Source organism: Mastomys coucha, unplaced genomic scaffold, assembly GCF_008632895.1.
Source record: "Mastomys coucha isolate ucsf_1 unplaced genomic scaffold, UCSF_Mcou_1 pScaffold14, whole genome shotgun sequence".
In the NCBI taxonomy this organism is placed as follows: domain Eukaryota; kingdom Metazoa; phylum Chordata; class Mammalia; order Rodentia; family Muridae; genus Mastomys; species Mastomys coucha.
This window is the reverse complement of record NW_022196896.1, coordinates 59,386,128-59,409,421: the sequence shown is the minus strand read 5'-3', so window position 1 is coordinate 59,409,421 and position 23,294 is coordinate 59,386,128. Positions and strand designations below refer to the sequence as shown.

General features: G+C 36.2%; 1 long non-coding RNA gene across 1 annotated transcript in view; it reads left to right on the top strand.

Moving 5' to 3' along the window:
- Positions 1-10,707, top strand: part of LOC116089113 — a 21,322-nt gene extending 10,615 nt beyond the window's left edge. Inside the window, exons 5-8 of the long non-coding RNA XR_004118160.1 lie at positions 1,516-1,654; positions 1,863-2,056; positions 6,180-6,272; positions 10,661-10,707. This is a non-coding gene — a long non-coding RNA (uncharacterized LOC116089113). The remainder of the gene's footprint in view (positions 1-1,515; positions 1,655-1,862; positions 2,057-6,179; positions 6,273-10,660) is intronic.
- Positions 10,708-23,294: the final 12,587 nt, after the last annotated feature.

Here is a 23,294-nt window from a genome sequence, read left to right as displayed (position 1 = left end):
TGAAATTCTTAGGGAAATGGATGGAGCTGGAGAATATCATCCTGTGTGAGGTAACTCAATCACAAAAGGACAAGTATTTCTCAATGGAATGAATCTCAAAGTAATGATTTGCATTTCCCTGATGGCTAAGGATGTTAAATATTTCTTCAATTATTTCTCAGTCATTTGAGATTACTCTATTGAGAATTCTCTGTTTATATCTGTACCCCATTTTAATCGGATTATTTGGTTTATTGTTGTCTAGTTTCTTGATAGCCATAATCTGTGCAGTCTGTCATTGAAACAAAATCCCATTAGCAATATATAAACGCATTTAATATCATGAAATGGCACACACTGAATATATACATATAAACAGTATCACCAGTATTAAGAAACCTGTGTCAAGGGATTTATTTTTAAGTGATTTTCATGAGAAAGAGAATAGCTAATTATTCTCCAAGGGTTTCATTTTATGTTGTTTAGATTTGTTTAGTATCCCAAGATAATTTTTAAAAGTAATATATTTTGTCTAAATGAAGAACACATGAATATGAGACAGGAATTTGGGAGAGGGTGGAGGAAGGAAAGGGAAGGAAGGGAGATATGGTTATATTTTAATTTCAAAGAATAAAAATAGGAAACTATAAGCATGGAAAGCTTTGTAGGAGAAATAATAAATATATTGAAAAATAAATAAATATATTTTCAAAATAATCATTGAGTTTAAATGAATTGAAGTGCGACATGTTAGTGGCAGAATTAAAGAAGAAGTGTTTCTGATGTGAGGTACTAGGTGAAAGCCTTCTAGCGCTGGACCGAATTTTACTCTATCCTTAGAGAGTAGAGATGCCCATTTTCCCTAGTATAGAAATTTCACAGAGGTGACACTGAGGATACTGTGTGCCCCTGACTCTAAGCCCTGGACTTTCAATGGCCTCATGGTATTCTTTCATCTTTCTCCTTTCTCATTTATTCTGTAAGAGGCTCCCATACAAAACAAATTGGTTCCAATTTAATACCTTTAATGGCTTAAGATCCTATATGAGAAATAAAAGACATTCATTTAAGCCTGACTACTAAAGTTCAATGTCAAGTTTCTTGTCATTCAGGTTAAAAATTAGCTCTGACATATTTATGGATAAATTTTGTCAGCATAATTTCCCAAAGACTAAGACAATCCCCAAAAAGAGACATGTTGACATATATTTCTGTTCAATTCTTTTTCTCATGACAAGTAGAAATTGATAAAATTTAGAATAAAATTAAGAAATTGATATTGTTGTTTAGCTTTTTCTACATTCTTATAGTATATTAAATTTCTAGGCCTAATTCAGATCAGTGTTCAGTAGGTGCCAAAAATAAAGGACATAGTCTCCTCTTCAAAATAGTTCTTCCCTCCAGCTTTCTAAGAACTGGAAGTGATTACCATTGACAATGGTTTGCAATTTAGGAAAAGTTCATGAAATCAGGTCAATTTAAGGAAATTGGCCCTAATTTTTAACTGTAAATTTTCTCTCCTTTTTTCGAGTCAAGCCTTAGCCTGGTTTCCATATGGCTGCCACGCTGATTTGTGGGAAGCTGGATAGAGACAGTAGGCCACAGTTCATGGGCAATTGCCTAGATTGCTGGATGATATACAGAAATCTATAACAGCTTATAAAGGATCACCGAGGTGAGTAAAACACCACACTACATCAGATTTACACCCGCAGATGTGCAAAGTGAAAACCTTGACCGATAATTCCTCCCCAAAAATGGGGATAGAAGAGCCAATTTACATAAAGTACTTTAAGGTGTTTAATTCATAAGAGGGCTCTCTGTAGTTATATGCCTTCTGATAGGGCATTTTCCACTTCTAATTCAGCAATATCAAATTGCAGGATTTTTAATGAAGAACAATTTGAAATATCTCAACATTCTTAGCTAAGCTGGACTTTTGAATTATTGGAGGTTTTATTTATTTATTTTATTTTATTTTATTTTATTTTTGAAAATTGTGAAAATCTGGAGACAAGGTGTAATGAATTTTGAACCGGAAGCTCCTAAGAACAACGTTGCCATATTTTCTTTTCAGGTATGAACTGATATACTTTATAAGTACACTGTGTTTGGATCTTTCCCATTCTTTCCCTCCATCTCTTTCTGTGCTCTCCTTCAACCATGTCCTCTCAACTTCATGACTTCTTCTATTTTATTTTTGATTTTTGTTATACAAACACACACATATGCATGTATATATGTATACATGTATATGTGTACATATGTATATATCTATATGTGTATATGTGCATATATGTATATGTGTATATATGTACACATATGTGTCTATATATGCATGCATATTGACTCCAGTAATTAATCTTGCCTCTATTTGACTATGTCTATGGAGAAACCCTAAGACTAATGTCTCACACCTAAAAGAAAACATAAAGAAACAGAAGAAAGAGAAAATTAGAATAAAATAATAGATTCTCCCTCCATCAGCACCCCATTGGCTTGTCTAATGCTCTTCAAGTAAGTGTGGGGCTTTGTGAAATTTTCCTCTAACCACAGTTCAAGTTGATTGGTTTGGGCTTTTTAGGCCTTATGTCGACAAGCATGTTGTGAGAACTCATAGGAGTAAAATCTCCAGCCTGTCTAGAAGAATCTATTATATACAATCATCACTATCCTCGGGTTCTTCCCAAACGCTCCTACACCAATTCATGATGCTCCTTGAGCCATAGGGATAGTAATTGTGTTATAAATGTCTCATTTGGGCTTCATCTTGTGGATATCCCAATAGTCTCTGTGTACTGTAAAGAAGAAAGAAAGCAAAGAAAGGAAAGTAGGAAGGAATGAAGGAAAAAAGGAAAGAAGGAAATAAAAAAAAGATTCTTCAATGAGATATTTCTGTGGGTATAGGGGTATTTAGAAAACAATGGAGGTTATATTATTTCATTAATGTTAGGAATGGGTTTTCCTATGTTTTCCCAGAACCTATTACCTCTCTACCCAGTTTCTTGGTTATGTTTACAGTACTAGACTTGAACTATCTCCAATTAAAAATTGCTTAGGTGGCTGGAGAAGTGTCTCAGCAGTTAAGAACACTGACTGCTCTTCCAGAGGTCCTGAGTTCAATTCCCAGCAACCACATGGTGGCTCACAGTCATCTGTAATTGGATCTGATGCTCTCGTATAGTGTGTCTGAAGGCAGCTACAGTATATTCACATAAAATAAAAATAAAAAATTAATAATAAAATAAAATAAAATAAAAATTGTTCCAGTCCAATTAGATAGCTGTTGGCTGCTCCTTCTGTGAATTTTAAAATAAGCATTTGTTATTTGGACATATTTCTATTAAACCAGATATATATTTGTTTTAGTTATTAGTTGTATTTTAACTAGCATTGTTTTTAAATTCTTCTGGATATATGGATTATTGTTCATATTGTGCATATTTTAACATGCTTTTATAATAATATTTTTATGAATTCAGATTTGACCTGGTCGTTTTCTGTAAGACCCAGGGGATAAAACTAATTTCAACTTGCAGACATTGTTATGATTAAAAGAATCTCTGGGACTGTGACCTTACCTATCTATTTAAGTGAGTATAGTCATTAATATCAAACTGGTGGCGCACGCCTTTAATCCCAGCACTTGGGAGGCAGAGGCAGGTGGATCTCCGAGTTCGAGGCCAGCCTGGTCTACAAAGTGAGTTCCAGGACAGCCAGGGCTATAGAGAGAAACCCTGTCTCAAAAAACCAAAAAAAAAAAAAAGAAAAAAAGAAAAAGGAAAAGAAGTTATAAACAGATGAGAAATGGCACTAAAACCTAGATAACCAGTCCAGGATTTTTTCTAGCCTGGGTTGTCTTCCCACTCATCCCTCTCAGAATCTCTTTTACTTGTACCCAAAAGTATCTTAACTAATACAACCTCTTAAATGTGTTTTTAAATAAATATTTGCAGCTACTATTTAACATTTCAAATTCATGTTTATTAGTTCATCCATCTTTACATATCTGATGACATCTATATTATGAATATAACAAAAATGCCTTATTTTACTTCTCTAGTGATTTGAGTATCCAGGCATGCAATGCCAGACACTAAGTATAATTGGTATAAGGTCCCCAAACCTCCATTCTAATGTGAGATATTTTCTCATAAGGTCACATAAGGTGGATGTCAAGCACCCTATAGTGATGGTTCTATTTTATGCATTCACTACTCAGGTTCCATAATACTATTCTGAGAACCCTGCCAAAAGGTTGTAGTCCCCCATGAACATATGGTTCTATGGGCTCAAGCAAAATGGGGGACCTCCTTTCACAGCAGAGCCTCCCTTACTCTGCCGGGAGGGGAGAGTGCCCCTGAACACGAATACTTGGCCTTATCTTTAGAATGACTATGTCCAGAGCTGCTTCACTAAGCATCTGCTCTGGCTTCCTACCTTCATGATAATTATATACTATTATATACATGTACTATGTGTTATGACCAATTACCCCTTTCCACCTGTATTCCTAAAAGCCCTATGTACCCTATTCCTGAAACAATAAAGTAGTGTTGTCTCCCTTCAGTAGTCTCTGAAAACCCATCTATGGGTACTCACTGCCATTGGAACCCTGCCTACCACCTCTGCTTCCTTTGTCTTCATAGGCTGGTGACTGATGGTCCCCAAGAAGAGAGACCCACACTATACAAATAATATGAGATTATTTTCCATTTCTTTATTTCTTCTTGGACCTGTTCTCATTTAAACATGTCTAGTAATTCAACTGTTTCTTTTGCTTAAAATAGCAGGTGAATAATAAATTAAAATTAAAAGCCTTGCTGGGCAATGGTCGTGTGCACCTTTAATCCCAACACTTGGGAGGCAGAGGCAGGTGGATTTCTGAGTTCAAGGCCAGCCTAGTCTACGGAATGAGTTCCAGGACAGCCAGAGCTATACAGAGAAACCCTGTCTCAAAAAACCAAAAATAAAAGATAAAATAAAATAAAATTAAAATTAAAAAAAATAAAAGCCTTAGGACCAGGTTCTTACCAAATGAGCTCTAATTTATTTCCTCAAAATATCCATCAGTGTCATATGTGCATGCATACATACATACACATGCATCTATCTCTAAGTTTAAACATCTTAAATAAGAATTTTTTACTGTCCTATCCTACATTGAGGAAATTGTAATAATACCCTTCCATCACACCATTGCACACACTGATGCTGGCTGGTCATTTGTTCCCTCCTGAATTGGGAAAAGAATCTCATAAGCCACAGGAAGTCAACAGCCTTACAATTCTGAGAAAGCTGAAAGTTGCAAGACTCAAAAGTCTCACCAAGATTACAGAAGCATCACACAGCTGATAGGAGGATAGAAAGTGCAGAACTGCTTGTAGGAGACTCTGAGAATTCTTAGAGGGGACTCTAATATCTGCCTGGCCAGTGAGGCTGCCTGAAAGACATCAGAAAACTTAAAAGTGAAGCAGCTGCCCTTGAGACATCTATGATTCTGTAAGTAACCTCTCACCCATATTCTTGTAAGTAACCCAATACACTCACCAGTTCACCAGCATAGATATGTTGATATTGTTACTTTGGTCTGATCCATAACTGGGTTGATTAGGCAGTTGTTCATGTCCCTCATTAAAAATAAGTAAATAAATAAATAAAATTTTTAAAAAAGGAATCCCTTGCACATTAGAAATTCTGAGTACTTTCTAAATGCAAGAAACTTTACATTGCAGAGGATACACATAAAAGAAAATCAAACATGAATTCTAATTTGAAAGGATGGATTCAATCAAAACAATGAAGTGGAAAGTTAAGTGGAAAAATAATTTAAATGAATTTAGTTACATAGAAGACTAGTGCAGAAAGCAGAAGAAAGGTGCAAAGAGAGAAAGTGGTTACACTTTAGAAATGCAAGAAACTTTTTAGGTGACATTTTGTCTAATTTTATTTTTATCATTTGCAAAAAGGTGAAGTTACTCTGCATTTGTAAGTTAGAACAAAGAGGGATGATGAGTGTTTATTTTTAAAGATGGGTGATTACAAATTGCTAAATAGATAGTCATAAAACTGACATTTTTACTTATGAGTATGTAGAAATGCTCTCCTCACTGTCTTAAGACTAACTTTTTACCTAGAAAATCACATTAAAAACAGGGCAATAGACAATATAATTTAAACTTTCTATGCTTGAATTTTAGATCTTATGTAGCTGGGCTTTCTTTGACAGTATGTGTTGAATATCATCTAATTGGCTTTATTAAAAAGGGAAAGAAGACATCTTTAAACTGCAGGTAAAAGGAAAAATTTTAATTCAAGTTTTTATGGCTCAAGAAAACTATCTTTTAAACATGATGAAAACAGGCATTTTATTTTAATGATTTGCAAAAAGGTGAAGTTACTCTGCATTTGTAAGTTAGAAAGTCTATAGGATGTTTACAAGGATGTTTATAGGATGTCTTCAATAAAAAGAAAGGTAAAGACTAGTCTGCAGATGAAAGGACATAATTCCAGATAAACATCTAGGACCTTAAGAAGATTTAATATGAAATGACATAAATAAGGATAAATTAATTTTTCTCCTAATTTGTCCAAATTTATGACAACTTTAAATGTAATTTATCTAATTCCAAGTAGTCATTCTTTAAAAACATATACACATAGACAACACTAAATTGACTCATAAAGTTATATTTACTTATATTCATGTGTGCATAAATATATAAGTAACAATAATAAGTAATGAAGAGAAGCACATGAAGTTCACGAGGAGTATGAGAAACACAAATTGTTGGACAGGTGTTTGGTGCATTTATAGTATTCCTGATTGATATCTCAAAATTAATGCTAACATAAATATAAAGAAATACTGTAGTGTTGTATAATAAAGTGTACTATTGTGTAACTACTTCAGTCAGGATGAGACATAAAGTAAAGGAACCTACACAGTAGTAAGATTTCCATGTGTCATTTAAATGGATAAAAAATGATACTTCTGCATAGACTGTGAGGTATTAACCACATAAATAATTTCTATAACTACCATTACATAAAATGAAAAGTGAAAATAATAGATAAGATATGCAGAAGCCCTCCTGTAACTCCAGTACTGGAGAGACTGGGATGACTGGGATGTCTGCGTCCTAGAGGCTCCCTGGCTCGCAAGGTCTAGCCAATAAATGGGCTTAATTTTCAGCATGAAATTGTGTCTTAAAAATAAAAAATGATGGAGAAAACATTGAGGAAGACATACTAATGTTAACTTCTGTTTTCCCATATGCCAATATAGATTATTATGCATATGCATGTACCACACACAGAAGAAGTGGGGGGGGGGAGAAGGAAAAGGGAGAGGGTGAGGATGGGGAGGGAAGGAGGAAATGAAATCAAATAGGTTAAATGGGTAAAAAGAGATGCTCCATGAAAACCAGAAATATAAGCAGTTAGGTTCTTTGTTTTGTTTTGTTTTTTACTCTATATAAGTGCTTATGTTACCATACAATTCAAGATACACTGTATAATCTGAACAACAAAGAAAGGATATTTTATGATGATGAAGATTCATGAAACTAGAAAATGCAAAGAATTATCCATGAATCCAGTTATAGAGCTTCAAATGATGAGGCAAGAGATGAAGTGCCTTAATATTTTAGGGAATTAAATTCTCAACCTTTTCTGCATAAATTAACTTTTATTTGGATAAAGCTTTGAGATATTAATGTAAACATGTTGAGGTCATGTGGGTGAATGTCATGATTGCTTTACACTGAAGATCAACCAGATAATTTCCATGGCTGTGTTAAAAATCAACCTCAATACCAGAGGGACACTTTATACAACAGATTAACTGGCTCCAAAATATTGTTGAAGCTTGCAGAGATTTCTAGAATGTCTTTAGATTTCTAGATGCTCTGCCATTTATTGTTGAAGCTGGAAGGATTTTTTCTTTTATAGAAAATAGATTTTTTTCATACAATTTATTCTGACTACAGCTTCTCCTATCCCAACTCCTCCCAATTCTTCCCCACATCCCCTCCTGTCATAATCCATATAATTTTTGTCTCTTCTTAGAGAACAAATAGGAATCTAAGGAATAAAATATGATGAAATAAAATAAGAAACAAAACAAAACAAACAAATCATTAGCATAGGGCAAAAATAACAGGAGAAAAAGAGCCAAAGAAAAAGCATAAAGAAACACATGTAGATGCAGAGGCAAACACATTTTAAAAAATCCAGAATGCATAATATATCCAAAAATGACATATAAGGTTTAAAAAATATTGACCCAACACAACATTATGAAATGAAGAACCTCTGAAGATGCCATTGAGTTCATGTTGTGTTGGCCATCTACAGCTGAGCATAGGGACAACGTTTAAGAATGGTTTGCTTCCCAGTGAAAGCTCCTTTACAGATAACTAAACTCTCATTTGTAAGTGATTACCAGCTTTTTGGGTTAGGCACGGGGCATAAGTCCACTGTCTCACCTCTAGGACTCCATCTGGTACAGACCCATTCAGCCCCTGCACATGCTGCCTCAGTCTCTGTGAGTTCATATGTACCCAGGTTATGCTTTGTTTAGAAGCCATGGTTTCCTTGGTGTCAGATGTCCCCTCTGCCTCTTACACTTTCTGTCTCTACCTCCCCAGAGCTTCCTTTTTTTTTTTTTTTTTTTTTTTTTTTTTTTTTTTTTTTTTTTTTTAACCTAAGTGTACGGATTTGATGGAGAATCCTATTTATGGCAGAGTCATCCAAGGTTTCTCACCCTCTGCACACTGTTCAGTTGTAAGTCTCTTATGTTTTTCCATCTGCTGCAAAAGGACAGTTCTCCAATGATGGTTGAGCAAGGCACGGGATTAAGAGTATAGAAGAATATATACAGAAATTATTTTATTACTACAGTCCATTAATATTTGGCTCCTGTCTTATCTATTCTCATGTTCTTAGTCACTCAGGTAGTACCAGGTATATGGATCTTAAGTCCAATCAGGTATTCATTGGTTATGCCCATAAGCTTTGTACTATTATTGCATCAGAGTATCTTACAGATGGGTCACCATCATAAATTGAATGGTTTGAAGCTAGCTTAGTATCTACCTTTCTCCTTTGGTGGCACACAGAGTACCTTCCAGAACTCTGAATATTTAGTCCTTAGGGGTGAAAGCTTTAAATAGGCTCCAGCTTGACATCCCTGTGTTCAGTGAGTAGTATAGCAGTTGTATTCAGCAATATGGCACTTTGTACATTTGTGGAGAGTAATCAATAGACTTGGCAATAGCCTGGGTTGTGTGGAGATGCCCATGGGACTTCTTTGGTCAACAATTCAATTAATTTCATTTGCTGATGAGAGATGTGCAGTTGTGGTTCTCTTTCCTCCAGCATTTGGTAATTTCCTTAGTTCACTTTCACATATGTATATTTTTAGGATGCTTCTACTATATTCAGTTTCCATAAGATAGCTCAAATAGCTTTTAGTACTAGCTGGATCATTCCCATATCCTTCATCTATTCTTCCTACTCTAGACCCCCACATTCAGCTATACCTATTATATTTCTCCTTCTTAACATCCACCCATCACCACCCCCGTTCTTTATACTATTCATAACTGCTCTAGTTATATGAATTGTAGCTTGCATATAAGTTACAACAAACTACCATTCATATATACAATGATTACAACAACTCCCAGCCACATTGAAGTGAATGCATACAGTAATTGTCTTTTGGGGGTCTAGGCTACCTCACTCAGGATACTAAAACTCACTATCTCTATCCATTTACTTATGGATTTGATTATTTCATTATTTTAAATACCTGAATAATATTCAATTGTGTAAATGAGCCTCATTTTCTTTATCCATGTTTTCATTGATAGAGATATAAGCTGTTTCTAATCCCTGGCTGTTATGAAGAGAGCAGCAATATATATGACTAAACAAATGTCTATGTAGTAGGATGAGGCATCCTTTACGTATATTGTCAAAAGTTATAATAGCTGGATCTGGAGGTAAATGAATTCCCAGAAGCCAGACTCTTAAAGAGTGGATGTGTATCTTGTCTTCTCTCACTTAATAGTTCTCAGCCCTTTAAATAGGAAGCAGAATATACTGTGGCAAATGACAGCATTGACCTGTCTAGAGACAAGAAGAAACTCAGCATAAGAGTAGAAGTAGGAGAAATCTATGTGAAAACAGGAGGTTGAATTCAACAGTGGGACAGTTTGGGGATAGGAGGAAAATTATTGATGGCAGCTCTCTGAACTTGCCTAGTTAATCCACTTCTCAAATACATGACTGGTCAAGGCTCTCTTTTGAGTTGCCTTCCTTCCAGCTATAAAACAAAAATCACAATGCATGTGAGTTAGGGTTTTACCACCCCAACTTTAGAGACTTTTGACTTAAAGTGGAGAGGGATAAGATATCATCAAAAGAAAAGTCACATCTAGCACATTATTTAATAAAATTTTACAATAAGATTGTGGGAACCCTCCAAAATACACCAGAGACCTAGGAGTTGAGAGACTCTCAGGACTCAAAGGGAGGGATCTTAGATAAAGGCTTGACAGTAGGGAGAGGGAATTTATAAAGCCCACCTCCAGCAGGAATACAGCATCAAATGAGGGACGGGGTTATCATCCCACAGTCATATTTCTGACCCATAATTGTTCCTGTCTGAAAGAATTACAGGGATGGAATTGGAGAGAAGCCTGAAAAAAAGAAGGTCCAGCGACAGGCCCAAAGTAGGATCCAGATCAAGGGGGAGGTCCCAAGGCCTGACACTATTACTGAGGCTATGGAGTGCTCACAAAAAGGGACCTAGCATGACTACACTCTGGAAGACCCAACAAGCAGCTGAAAGAGTCAAATGCAGATATTTGCAACCAACCAATGGACAGAAGCAGATGACCCCTGTTCTTGAATTAGGAAAAGGCTGAAAGAATTGAGAAGAGTGACCCTGTAGGAGGATGGGCAGTCTCAATTAACTGGACCCCCGAGATCTCTCACACACTGGACCATCAACCAGGCAGCATAGAATAGCTGATATGAGGTTCCCAACCAGCAGAGGACTGCCTGGTCTGTGTTCAATCAGAGATGATGTACCTAACCCCCAAGAGACTGGAGGCCCCAGGGAATGTAGAGGTCAGGTGGGGTGGAGGGTGGGGGTTGGGTGGGGACATCCTCATGGAGACAGGGGGTGGTGGGGAGGAGGTATGGGATGTGGAACAGTTGGAGGATGGACCAGGGTGGGAGAAATAAAATCTGGAGTTTAAAAAATATAAATTAAAAAAAAAATTAAACATCTATTCAGTTTTCCTTTTCTTAATAAATAGAAATCAAACATAAATCCATTCAATATTTTGTTGTTTCTTTCTGGTGAGTACGACTTTTCCATTTCAAATTTCATTTATTTCAATGCCTCCATGTTCTCATTGTTGTGAATGATAGCGAACGACATTTACATGCACATTTTGCTTGGCTGTGAACACTTAAACTATGCCACAGAGCAGCACACTGTATTTATAGATAGACTACACCAAAAATGGTTGAAAATAAAGTTTAGAATGGGATTAATTTCTAGTTTTCACTTAATTCTTTCAAAGTCTAATAAAAAGTAAGCTACAGAAATTGCCTTTAAAAGATGACAAATGTCAAGTTTACGAATATCTGAGACCATCTGCCTTTAAATATAAATAGGGATTTTTGTCCAACATGAAAAATTTTCTAAGATATGCTGGGTAAAAATTAGACTCATAGGAAACATAATTAATAAGTTATTTTAAAAAAATCATATGGCAATGAATGCAAATGAATATTCATCACCTTTGAAACTTTAATTGACAGGTTTATAAAGAATTTACTGAATATTATTAAATGTAGCACTTAATTTTAGTCTCAAAATTCACTACTTATAAAAAATAGAACATATACCAATTTTATATTCATGTGGATCCTGGTTTATTTAAAAATGTATATGTTTAATAAAAACAGGAAGGCTGTCATGATAGTCATCAATTTACTCAAAAATAGCATACTTTTAAATCTTCATATAATAATTCTTAGTTTTTTATGGTGTGTAAGCTAATCATGACTTCATATAATCTTCACAGAAAACCAATTGAAACAATAAGGGTAAAGTTTGTAGTAACTGGAAACACTCCTTATGTAACTTGGCTCTCCTAATTACTATGAGTAGATCTCATATTTACTGCTTCTTGCTAGAACTATCAATCTGCTCACAAAAAGTTGATCTAATTTCAACCCCATTTCACTATTAAGAGACATTTCCCCAAGAATTTATAAATAAAAGAAATGATTGCTCTGTAATATTAAACTTTAAAATCAATACATAATTGATCAGAGAAAAGCATTCTGAAGCACCTTAGAGAGACACATCTGTTTAGGACTTCAACACTTGGCATGTTCTAATATGTTGGCAAAAGTATATAGAGATCTTGTGGGTTTATGGTGTCTCAGCTCAGAAGCTACTCAATGAAGAAGTTCTAAAGTAATTATCCACACTTTTGAATTGAATTATAACAATTGTAGCCATCAAAAATTGGATTGCAGAGGAGGCAAATGGCTCACATAGAGAAATGCCTTAAGAATTCTATCTTATTATGATATTTGCTAGTCACAAAATGTTGATTGTAAGACTGTCAGGGAAAGGTGAAGGAAGTACAAGAGAAATCTGAAGAAAAACTGGGTCAGTGACATTTAGAAATGCTTGATCAGCCTCCTATAAGGGTACATTGATAACTAGTCAACAGAAAGATGGCTAGACCCTGAGTACTGTGTCTGTTTCCTAAAATACGCTCAAGTTCATACTTTTGGCATATGAGCCACGAAAGTGTTCCTTCTTGAACCATGAACTAAAGCTACATTCATGTCATCGATGGAAATCTGAAATGGTTTTCCAATTCCAATGAGTCACTGCTAGTAGAAGCTTAAAGGCCACCAGACACATTAGCACACCCAGAAACATGATGTACCTATATAAAATAGAAATGTAGAAAGTTGTTTCTATATTTTACCAGGCAATTATAGTATGTTTTGAGAGGAAAACAAAAAGAAGTGTTAGCAGGGCCCATCTTACACAGAAGGCTCTGGAGACAGTGAAGCTAGTTAGTGAAATGAATCCTGTTTTTACTCTATGGCATGACAGTTCAATTAACATAAATTCTCTATTCTAATTTCATACCAGCAATCAACTTTTAAACATGTGTGTGTGTGCTCCTCATGTACCTGTCTTAATGCAAATAAAATGTATAAATCAACCGAATGTGAGTACTATGTTTCACAGAGCAAGAATTTATTGAGTTGATAAGGTCACATGTTTTGTTTTAATAAAAATATAATACACTATTATTTCATATCTCTTTAGACATGAATAAGAAGCTCCTGATCTACAATGGCCAGGTTCTAGAACTGGATTTTTTAAGTTAGGTCACAAATGATACCCAAGATTATATAAAAGACAATCAATTTCTAAAGCCGTCATTGCCAGGGCCTTTATGCTAGAGCATGGCCATTTTGTCCATATTTTTAGAGTTACAGCTAGAAAGGGGAACATAAATCATCTAGAAAGAGGCAAATAGATGGGACTTGCTACCCCTTCCAGTCATATTTGAGTGCATCATGTCTACTCCAGCTAGCCAGTCTGACAATCTACTTAGTTCAAACCCACTTACTCAAGACTCGCAGTTCTAACAAACAGCAAGCTCTTCACATTTATGTGACATTTTATAACAAAGCAATCTTTTCGTGTACTTATTTCGTGCCATAACCCAAGCTTAACAGTCAGGCAGAAAATGTACACCTCTTGAAAGCAGTGACTCTTAGCATGTAATCCAGGCTCTGTCTGCAACAGTTTCTGGCATGCTTGTCAAAAGGCAGACTCCTCTAATCCCCTCAGGAGCTTCTGTGCATACTGAGGTTTGACAAAAGGGATTCTGAAATATGAATAGCAATGCATAGCCCTAATTCCTTCGCTGCTGTGAGAACCTGTGTCATGTCATTCTTCACCTGAGATATTAGATAGTGGCTTTAACCTGACAGTTATTGAATCACCACCTTAAACCCAAAAATCAGAATCTGTGGAAACAGGAGCCAAACACGAAGATTTTTAAAGGCTTCCTGGAGAATTCTAAATTCTAAAACACATGTAAGTATAGAAAAATCACTATACACTGTTTTTCTTTTCAATACATTTCAAGATGGGAGATATTTGAGCCAGCTTTGATGTTATGATCCAGTTTTAAATATCCAAGTAAAAGTCACAATCATGGTCTTTAACATCATTAAAATATGGAAATGTTATCAAGAAATAACTTGACATGATACCAATGAAGAAAGACTATCTTAGTGATTAATATGGTTCCTAAGATCAGGTTTCAATAAAGGAATAAGTATCATAGGTCTCAAAATCATATTTCTTGTTATGGTATTGTTTTGTCGATGAAATGGCAGTAAATTTAGAGTCCTGAAAAGTTATAAATCTTCCGTGTCTGGCAGCCTAATCAATCATATGAGCCAGCTGAGATTTGAAATCCAGTTTTTCATGGGAGTGGTGGATGTACACAAGACATGCAATTATGGGATGTATCCATCATTGCAGAAGGCTCTATTGCACTAAGTTCCTATAGAAAACAAAGGGTTATGGGGCCAGTTCATGTTTGTACCACATAGTGTTGGTGTGGATATTCTGGGCACATCAGAGAGAACATGGATGACACCTGACTTCTGGGGGGAAGATCTATGAATCAGCATGATGTGGTGAGGTCATGTGATACATGATGTCGGAGTAGCCAAAACCTAAACAGTGATGTGATCTGTTACATTACCATTTGTTTTGGTTAATTGTTGTTATTTGTTTGTTTGTTGATCAATGTTACACATGCTATATACAACCAGAGGAGACATTCAAGCTCCCAGTCTCCATCACCCCCCTCACTTCATGGCATCTGAATTTGGACCTCACAAACCCTTGTGCCACAATCGAGTTTCATTATGAAGACGAGAAAACAAAGCACAGCCATAAAAAGCACTGACAGTCTCAGTCGATGATGAGGCAGAACTATCTCCAAAGTTGCAGTCTGGCATATTTTCAGGAGGCAATGAAAAGTTTCTAAGCATTAAAAACCAGACATGTTCTAATGGCCTTTACTAGTGTGAGTTTATTTAATTCACCAAAGAATCTGAAAAGCTAGCTAAGATATTATGTGCACTTCAGCAATGTAGTATTAGTGACAGAGAAGTTATCTGTGGATACATGGCTAGGAGTTGACAGAAGTGGGATGTACATATGTATATATGTACATATGACATGTATTCACTATATGACAAATTATTGTATAAATTATAATTAAGTACATCAGACCTAATGAGATGGCTCAATGGGTAAAGGCATTTTCTGACAAGCCTGACAACTTGAGTTCTATTCCAAGGTCTATGTGGTAGAAAGAGAGAAATGCAAGTTCCCTCTAACCTCTGTGCACAGAGATAGTTCAATAGAGATGACAAATAATAGACAGACAGACAGATAGATGATAATAGATAATAGATAGATAATTGGTAGATAAATGATGATAGACATATGATAGATAGATAGATAGATAGATAGATAGATAGATAGACAGACAGACAGACAGACAACTGAATGGTAGATGATAGCTGAATGATAGATGATAGATAGATGGTATATAAATGGATAGCTGGATGATAGATGATAGAGAAATGAAAGTGAAATAAATAAATAATAAAAAATTTAAAGGAACTATATAGCAAACTCAAGTTGTGAAAACTGTATTTTAATGAATTTGTGATGCCAATATATAAATAAGCTCTTTAGTGTGAATGCTGCAGGCACAGTTTTTAAAGGTCATTTTAAAGCATTTGGAAAAGTTTGTTTGCTTCATCAATGTAAGATCTTAAAGACTCTACAGCTCAACCCTGTCTCATTGGAAATGAAATGCTTAGATTCAATGCTGTGGATGGAAAGTTCTATTCAAGAAAGATATACTTAGCTCTGAACTCAGTCTCAATCAGAATTTATCTAAACTGTGTAAAATATTTTAACAAAACCAATTAATGATACAGCCTTTATGGATATATATGTATATACATATGTACATATGTATCAATCTACTAATTCAATAAAATACTTTAAATAATTTATTAAAATATTTTGAATATATTAAAGTACATATAATTTGTTTCTATTTCATGTTCTCGGTCTGAATAGAATACTTATGCTTCAATTCCTTGCTCAGGATATTTTATTTAGGGATGCTATTCCTATCTATCCATCAAGTTTATAAAATTTGCAAGAAATACTAAATTAACATATATAACCAATGCTAAAATATTATTTTCTCAGTAACAGAGAAAGCAAATTTAGAACAGCAAAATGTGAGACGAACAGAATACCATTTTGATTTCCAGCTATAACTAGCTATAACTGCTGCCGCAGATTAGCTGTAATTTCTTAATTGTATTTGATAGAATAGAATGTCTTGATTTCTTTGTATAGTTGTAATTTTGCTTTTAAAATCAAGGGACCAAAAAATCCCGTTTTGAATGTTCTGTACAATGAGTTTTCTCACACTCTGACAAGATCTACATTTATTGTGGCATACTGGGAGACTTGACCAGTGAATTTACCTCCTCCCCTTTTACTGCCAGTTCAAGTTGAGCAATGTGCGTGCCTGTAAAACCATACTTCCCATCTGACCTTGTAAACAGCAGCCGATGAAATCTCAGAAAACTGTGGCGTAAAGCTTCTCTGTTTACCTTCATCTTGTTTCTTCTTTATGCCTTGATCGTTCTTGCCACATGATGGCTGAATTCCATGTATCTACACTGAGTTCTACAGCTCAGGCTAATGTTACTTGTATGTAAGTTTTCACGTCTGATGATTAGGCACTGGACAACCGATTTGTATGCTTCTCTGAAGAACACCACCTCTTTTGCCCCCAGCTTTCCTCAGTTGTCGTATCTTTGCATGGAGGATAGTTTTTATTTTTCAGTCCTACTATATTTCCTATTTTCTACCCTTTCCCTACTCCCTTCTTACCTCTCTACTTAAATATTGATGTCCTTAACTGTATGAAACTGGAAAGAACATTTTCTCAAGCTGTACTCTAGTCGGGCTGCTGTCTCTAGACATTATCAAAATACAAATGAAGTGCACAATGTCTTGTGATGCAAGCCAACATTAGAACTGCTCTTAAATCATTATATCTGCTAATGCAGTAGGTTTCCCCTCAACAGCAGTAGAAAGCACAATGACAGCTAAAGACAATTCAGCAAGAAGACTCCCATAAAACAAAATAAACAAAGAAAAGAATGAAATGAAAAACACATTTATTCCAACAGATACAAAAGAAACCAACAACAAAACCAAGAATATTCAAAGCAACAGTTCACATTAAGCTTCTACAGACCCCTAATTTCTTAATATTAGAAGACAAAGATAAACTCCAGGAAGAGACTTCAGGATCCTTCTTTAAAGAGGGACTGCTGACTTATGGAGGGCTCAGATAATCAGGTAAAATAAATAAGAAAATCATTCCAGGAGGCAGATAAGAACTCTGCTCTAGTGAACAAAACAGCAGTTTGAAGGAGAAACTTAAAATCATAGAGATAACCATCAGCAAGGAAAGTAAGACGTTCAAAATGAACCAAACAGCAACTCAGAATTGAACAATTCAATCAAATAAAATCACTGCAGGTATATGGAGAGACAGCTCAGCAGTTAAGAGCACTCGTCCTTACTTTTGACAAGATTTTTATTTCCAGCACCAATAAGACAGTTCACAACTCTCTGTAACTCAGTTCCTGGGAATCCGATGCCCTCTTCTGACATCCAAGGCCACTACACATGCATGTAGTGCACAGATATGCATGCATGCAAAACACTCAGATATATAAAATGAATTCAACCCTCCAACTAACCAAGCTTCAGCAAAGATACATCACCACCACCTTCCCCTTGTCATTCAGGGACTCTGCAACACATATGCCTCGGAAATAATATTTCCATGTTCCTCCAGAAGCAGAGTTCTGGTTCAACTATCCAAGTACTCTCTTGATTTCCTTCTCATGATCACGAGACACTTTGATAGTTTTGTCCCTTCAGACATTGTCCAATGCAAGAGAGGGGGTCCCATTTCTTGCTTCAGAGTTCCCAATGACTAAACCACCAACCAAAGGGTACATATGGTGGGACTCATGGATCCAGCTGCATATATAGCAGAGGATGGCCTAATTAGTCATCAATGGGAGGAGAGGCCCTTGGTCCTGTGAAGGTTCTATGCCCCAGTGCAGGGGAATACCAAGGCCAGGAAGCAGGAGAAAATGAGTTGGTAAGTGGGGCTAGGGGTCGGAGTGGTGGGGGGAGATGGGGGTTGGAGGGGATAGTGTTTTTTTTTTTTCAGAGGGGAAACCGGGAAAGGGAATATCATTTGAAATGTAAATAAAGAAAATATCTAATAAAAATAAATTTCAAAAAACAAATGAAATCACATGACTAACAATACTTCATACTTATGCCCTAGCAAATTATGAAAATAAATTTCCAAATTTCTTAGTTCCTGCAATCTGAGACGTTGCCTACCAGCTAGGAGTATGGAGAATGAATAGATAACCCTCAGTGTTAATCATTTCTGCTGATTAATACAATTTGTATTTTCTATTAATTAGCAGTTTGTTAGAAAGAAAATAAACGGCCTCTTATAATTTTTTTTGTTTCTCCATCTCAGATATGAAGTGATTTCCTTCAAGCCCAGAATAGGTGGTCAAGTTTAAAAAATGGTTTGGAGAATGACTTTGACTTAGTTTTGTTCAGGAATCTCTTCTGAAACCATACTCATACTCATAGTGTTGCCCATGCTCTTATTTGGGATTTTGCTGTCATTTCACTTCCAGCAGCCACGATGAACAGAACTTCAGTCTTTTAAGACTCATCATTCCTTGGGCCCAGGGTGCAGAACAAGACCCTCTCCACTGTTCATTGACCACTCTGCTAAGCTTTACCTGCATTTGAGAGTATTTGAAGGTTGGAAAATAAAGCAATTACCACATGCAAATAAATTAGCAAAAAAAAAAATGTTACCTGGGTTTGAGCCACAAAAATTATGTTACACATATCAAAACACAAAAATTCTTATGAACAGTGACTATCAAATACTTTACTGTTCTGGTCATGCCCCTCATTAGCACAGGATGCTAAGAAACTTGGAAATAAATGTAACTTCCCTTTTAGCCTGATGTTGTGTCTAGTATCTTTCACTCAGAACTATGAGTAGGATATGTATTTGGTGTGCCTGCTGTTCTTTTGTCAGCATGACACAACCAGTGCCCTTTGAGAAGAGGAGCCTTAATAGAGACAATACTTCCAATCAGATTGGCCTGCGGGTTTGACTGTGGAATGTTTTTGATTAATGATTGGTGAGGAAAGGCCCAGTCCACTATGTGGTGCCACCCCTCAGCATGTGGACCTGGGTGATATAAAAAAGCTACATGAGCAAGCCATGAGGAGCTAGCCAATGAGCAGCATCTCACTGTGGCTACTGCCTTAATTCCTCTCTCCCTATCCAGTTTGAACTCCTGTCTCTACTTTCCTGGATGTGACTGGGAATAGGTAAGCCAAAAGCAAAATAAAACAAACAAAAATAAAAAAACAAAAACAAAAAGTTACTTTGGGCTGTGATGTTTATAACAGTAATAGAAAAGCAAGACACATAATGACATCATGGTGTGCCATGGTCTGGCCTTATTTTCTTGACCCCAAACAGTATCTAGAAAATGACCTCAAAATACATCTGTACTCAAAACACTCAAAAAGAAGTTTCCACCTGCTACTTTAGAAATAAACTAATCCCTATTCTAAGCTTTTGGTTTCAGCGGAAATGACACATTATCAAGATACCTTTTGTGCATAACTATAACCTGACGGAACCTGTGGTTGCCTTAAAGGTCAGGAGAAAACACAGGAATTACTTTATCCTGTAGTTTTTATTTTGCTAGAAGATATGCTCAATAATTTTCCTATTTTGACTTTATTAGTAGGTTCAACTTCTCAATATGTAGACATGGTTATAGCTTCACTTATCTGTGAGCAGGTTAGAGCATGTTTTACCAACAGCCTCTTTTTATTTCTAATGAATAAATACTATCAACTCCTACTGTACTTTGAATAAAATAGCAATTTTAATTTTTTTTTATTTTTATTATTATTATTGTTTTTGAGACAGGGTTTCTCTGTGTAGCCCTCCTGGAACTCACTCTGTAGACCAGGCTGGCCTCGAACTCAGAGATCCACCTGCCTCTGCCTCCCAAGGGCTGGGATTAAAGGCGTGCGCCACCACCGCCCGGCGCAATTTTAATTTTTAAACATTTATTTTTAATTGTGTGTGTGTGTGTGTGTGTGTGTGTGTGTGTGTGCATTAATGTAATACCCTTGGAGTCCAGAGATGACATTGAGTCCATTGGTGCTGGAATAACAGGAGGTTGCGAGTCTCCTCGCAAGGGTGCAATGAACTGAACTTGGATTCTTTACAAGATGTGCCCGGAACCACTGAGCCATCTCCCCAACCATGAATTATGAATTCTTTCTTTCTTTTTTCTTCCTTCAACTCACAGAGATCAGTCTGCTGTAGCCTCCCAAGTCCTAGGATTATAGGTATGCAAAACAGCACTCAAACAGAAAGGCAATTTTAGCAACAAAAGAAAAAGTCTATTTATTTCAATGAAATTCCATTATCTGCATGTCAAATAAAGAATTGTTTGAAGAAATATTCACAAACTGCTATGAAAACTCATTTTTCATGAATTTACACTGATCGCCATTCATTTAGGACTCTTCACAATCTTTAATTAGATATTCTAGATGTGAATTATGTCACATAACTGAACTTAAAACACAATATTAAGAACTAAGGTAAACTCCACATGTAGTGACACACACCCACAATCACAGAACTTAGAAGGTGGAGGAAAAATAACGAGGCACTTAAAAATCTTCCTTGGATATATTCTCTCTCTCTCTCTCTCTCTTTCTCTCTCTCTCTCTCTCTCCCTTTTTTTGGGTGTCCTTTTTATTTATTTATCTTTTAATTTTCCTTTTTCAATTGGATATATTCTTTTATTTACATTTCAAATGTTATCCCCTTTCCAGGATCCCTGCCCCTGGAAACCCTCTGTCCTACCCCCAACTCCTGCTTCTATGAGGGTATACCCCTACCCACTCCCCACTCCAGGGCCCTCACCCTCGAACTCCCCTACACTGGGGCATTGAGCCTTCAAAGAACCAAGGACCTTTCCTCACATTGATGCCCAACAAGACCATCCTCTGCTACATATGCGGCTGGAGCCATGGGTACTCCATGTGTACTCTTCAGTTGGTGGTTTAGTCCCAGGGAGCTCTGGGTGTTCTGGTTGGTTGATATTATTGATCTTCCTATGGGGTTGCAAACCCCTTCAGATTCTTCAGTCCTTTCTCTAACTCCTCCCTTGGGACACTGTTGGGGACCCCATGCTCAGTCCAATGGTTGGATGTAAGCATCTGCCTATATATTTGTCAGGTTCTGGCAGAGCCTCTCAGGAGACAGCTATATCAAGATCCTGTCAGTATGAACTTCTTGGCATCCACAAGAGTTTCTGGGTTTGGTGATTGTATATGGGATGAATCCTCAGGTGGGACATTCTCTGGATGGTCTTTCTTTCAGTCTGTGCTCCACACTTTGTCTCTGTATCTCCTCCCATGAGAATTTTGTTGCCCCTTCTAATAAAGTCCAAAGTATTCATACTTTGATCTTCCTTCTTGAGTTTCATGTGGTCTGTGAATTGTATCTTGGGTATTTTGAGCTTCTGGACTAATATCCACTTATCAGTGAGTGCATACCATGTATGCTCTTTTGTGATTGGGTTACCTCACTCAGGATGATATTTTCTAGTTTCATCCATTTGCCTAAGAATTTCATGAAGTCATTGTTTTTAATAGCTGAGTAGTACTCCATTGTTTAAATGTACCATATTTTCTGTATCCATTCTTCTGTTGAGGGACATCTGGGTTCTTTCCAGCTCCTGGCTACTATAAATAAGGCTTCTATAAACATAGTGGAGCATGTGTCCTCACTACATGTTGGAGCATCTTTTGTGAATATGCCTGGGAGTGGTATTGCTGGGTCCTCAAGTAATACTACATCCAGTTTTCTGAGGAACCATCAGACTGATTTCCAGAGTAGTTGTACCAGTTTTCAATCCAACCAACAATGAAGGAGTATTCTTCTTTCTCCATATCCTCGCCAGCATCTGCTGTCACCTGAGTTTTTTATCCTAGCCATTCTGACTGTTGTTAGGTAGAATCTCAGGGTTGTTGTAATTTGCATTTCCCTGATGACTAAGGATATTGAACATTTCTTTAGTTGCTTCTCAGCCATTTGGTGTTCCTCAATTGAAAATTCTTTGTTTAGCTCTGTACCCCATTTTTAATAGGGTTATTTGATTCTCTGGAGTTTAACTTCTTGAGTTCTTTGTATATATGGGATATTAGCCCTCTATCAGATATAGGATTGGTAAAGATCTTGTCCAAATCTGTCGATTGCTGTTGAGAACCTATTGATAGTGTCCTTTGCCTTATAGAATCTTTACGATTTTATGAGGTCCCCTTTGTCATAGAGCATAAGCCATTGGTGTTCTGTTTGGGAAATTTTCCTATGTGTCCATGTATTTGAACCTCTTCTCAACTTTCTCCTCTATGACCTTCAGTGTATCTGGTTTTATGTGGAGGCCCTTGATCCACTTGGACTTGAGCTTTGTACAAGGTGATAAGAATGGATCGATTTGTATTCTTCTGCATGCTAACCACCAGTTAAACCAGCAACATTTGTTGAAAATGCTATCTTTTTTCCACTGGATGGTTTTAGCTCCTTTGTCAAATATCAAGTTACAATAGGTGTGTGGGTTTATTTCTGGGTCTTCAATTCTATTCCATTGATCTACGTGCCTGTCTCTTTACCAATATCATGCAGTTTTTATCACTATTGCTCTGTACTACAGTTTAAGGTCAAGGATGGTGATTTCCCCAGAAGTTCTTTTATTGTTGAGAATAATTTTCACTATCCTGGGTTTTTTGGGTATATTCTTGAGTAGATAGTAAGTTCAAAGATAGCATGAGATGCATGAGACATTGTCAATAAAACAAAAAAGCAAAATAAACCAAAAATTTTAAATTAAGTACCCACTAAAGGAAATCCTGAATTCCCATGTGTTAGTAATGTACTTATAATGAGATTTATATGTATCATATATGA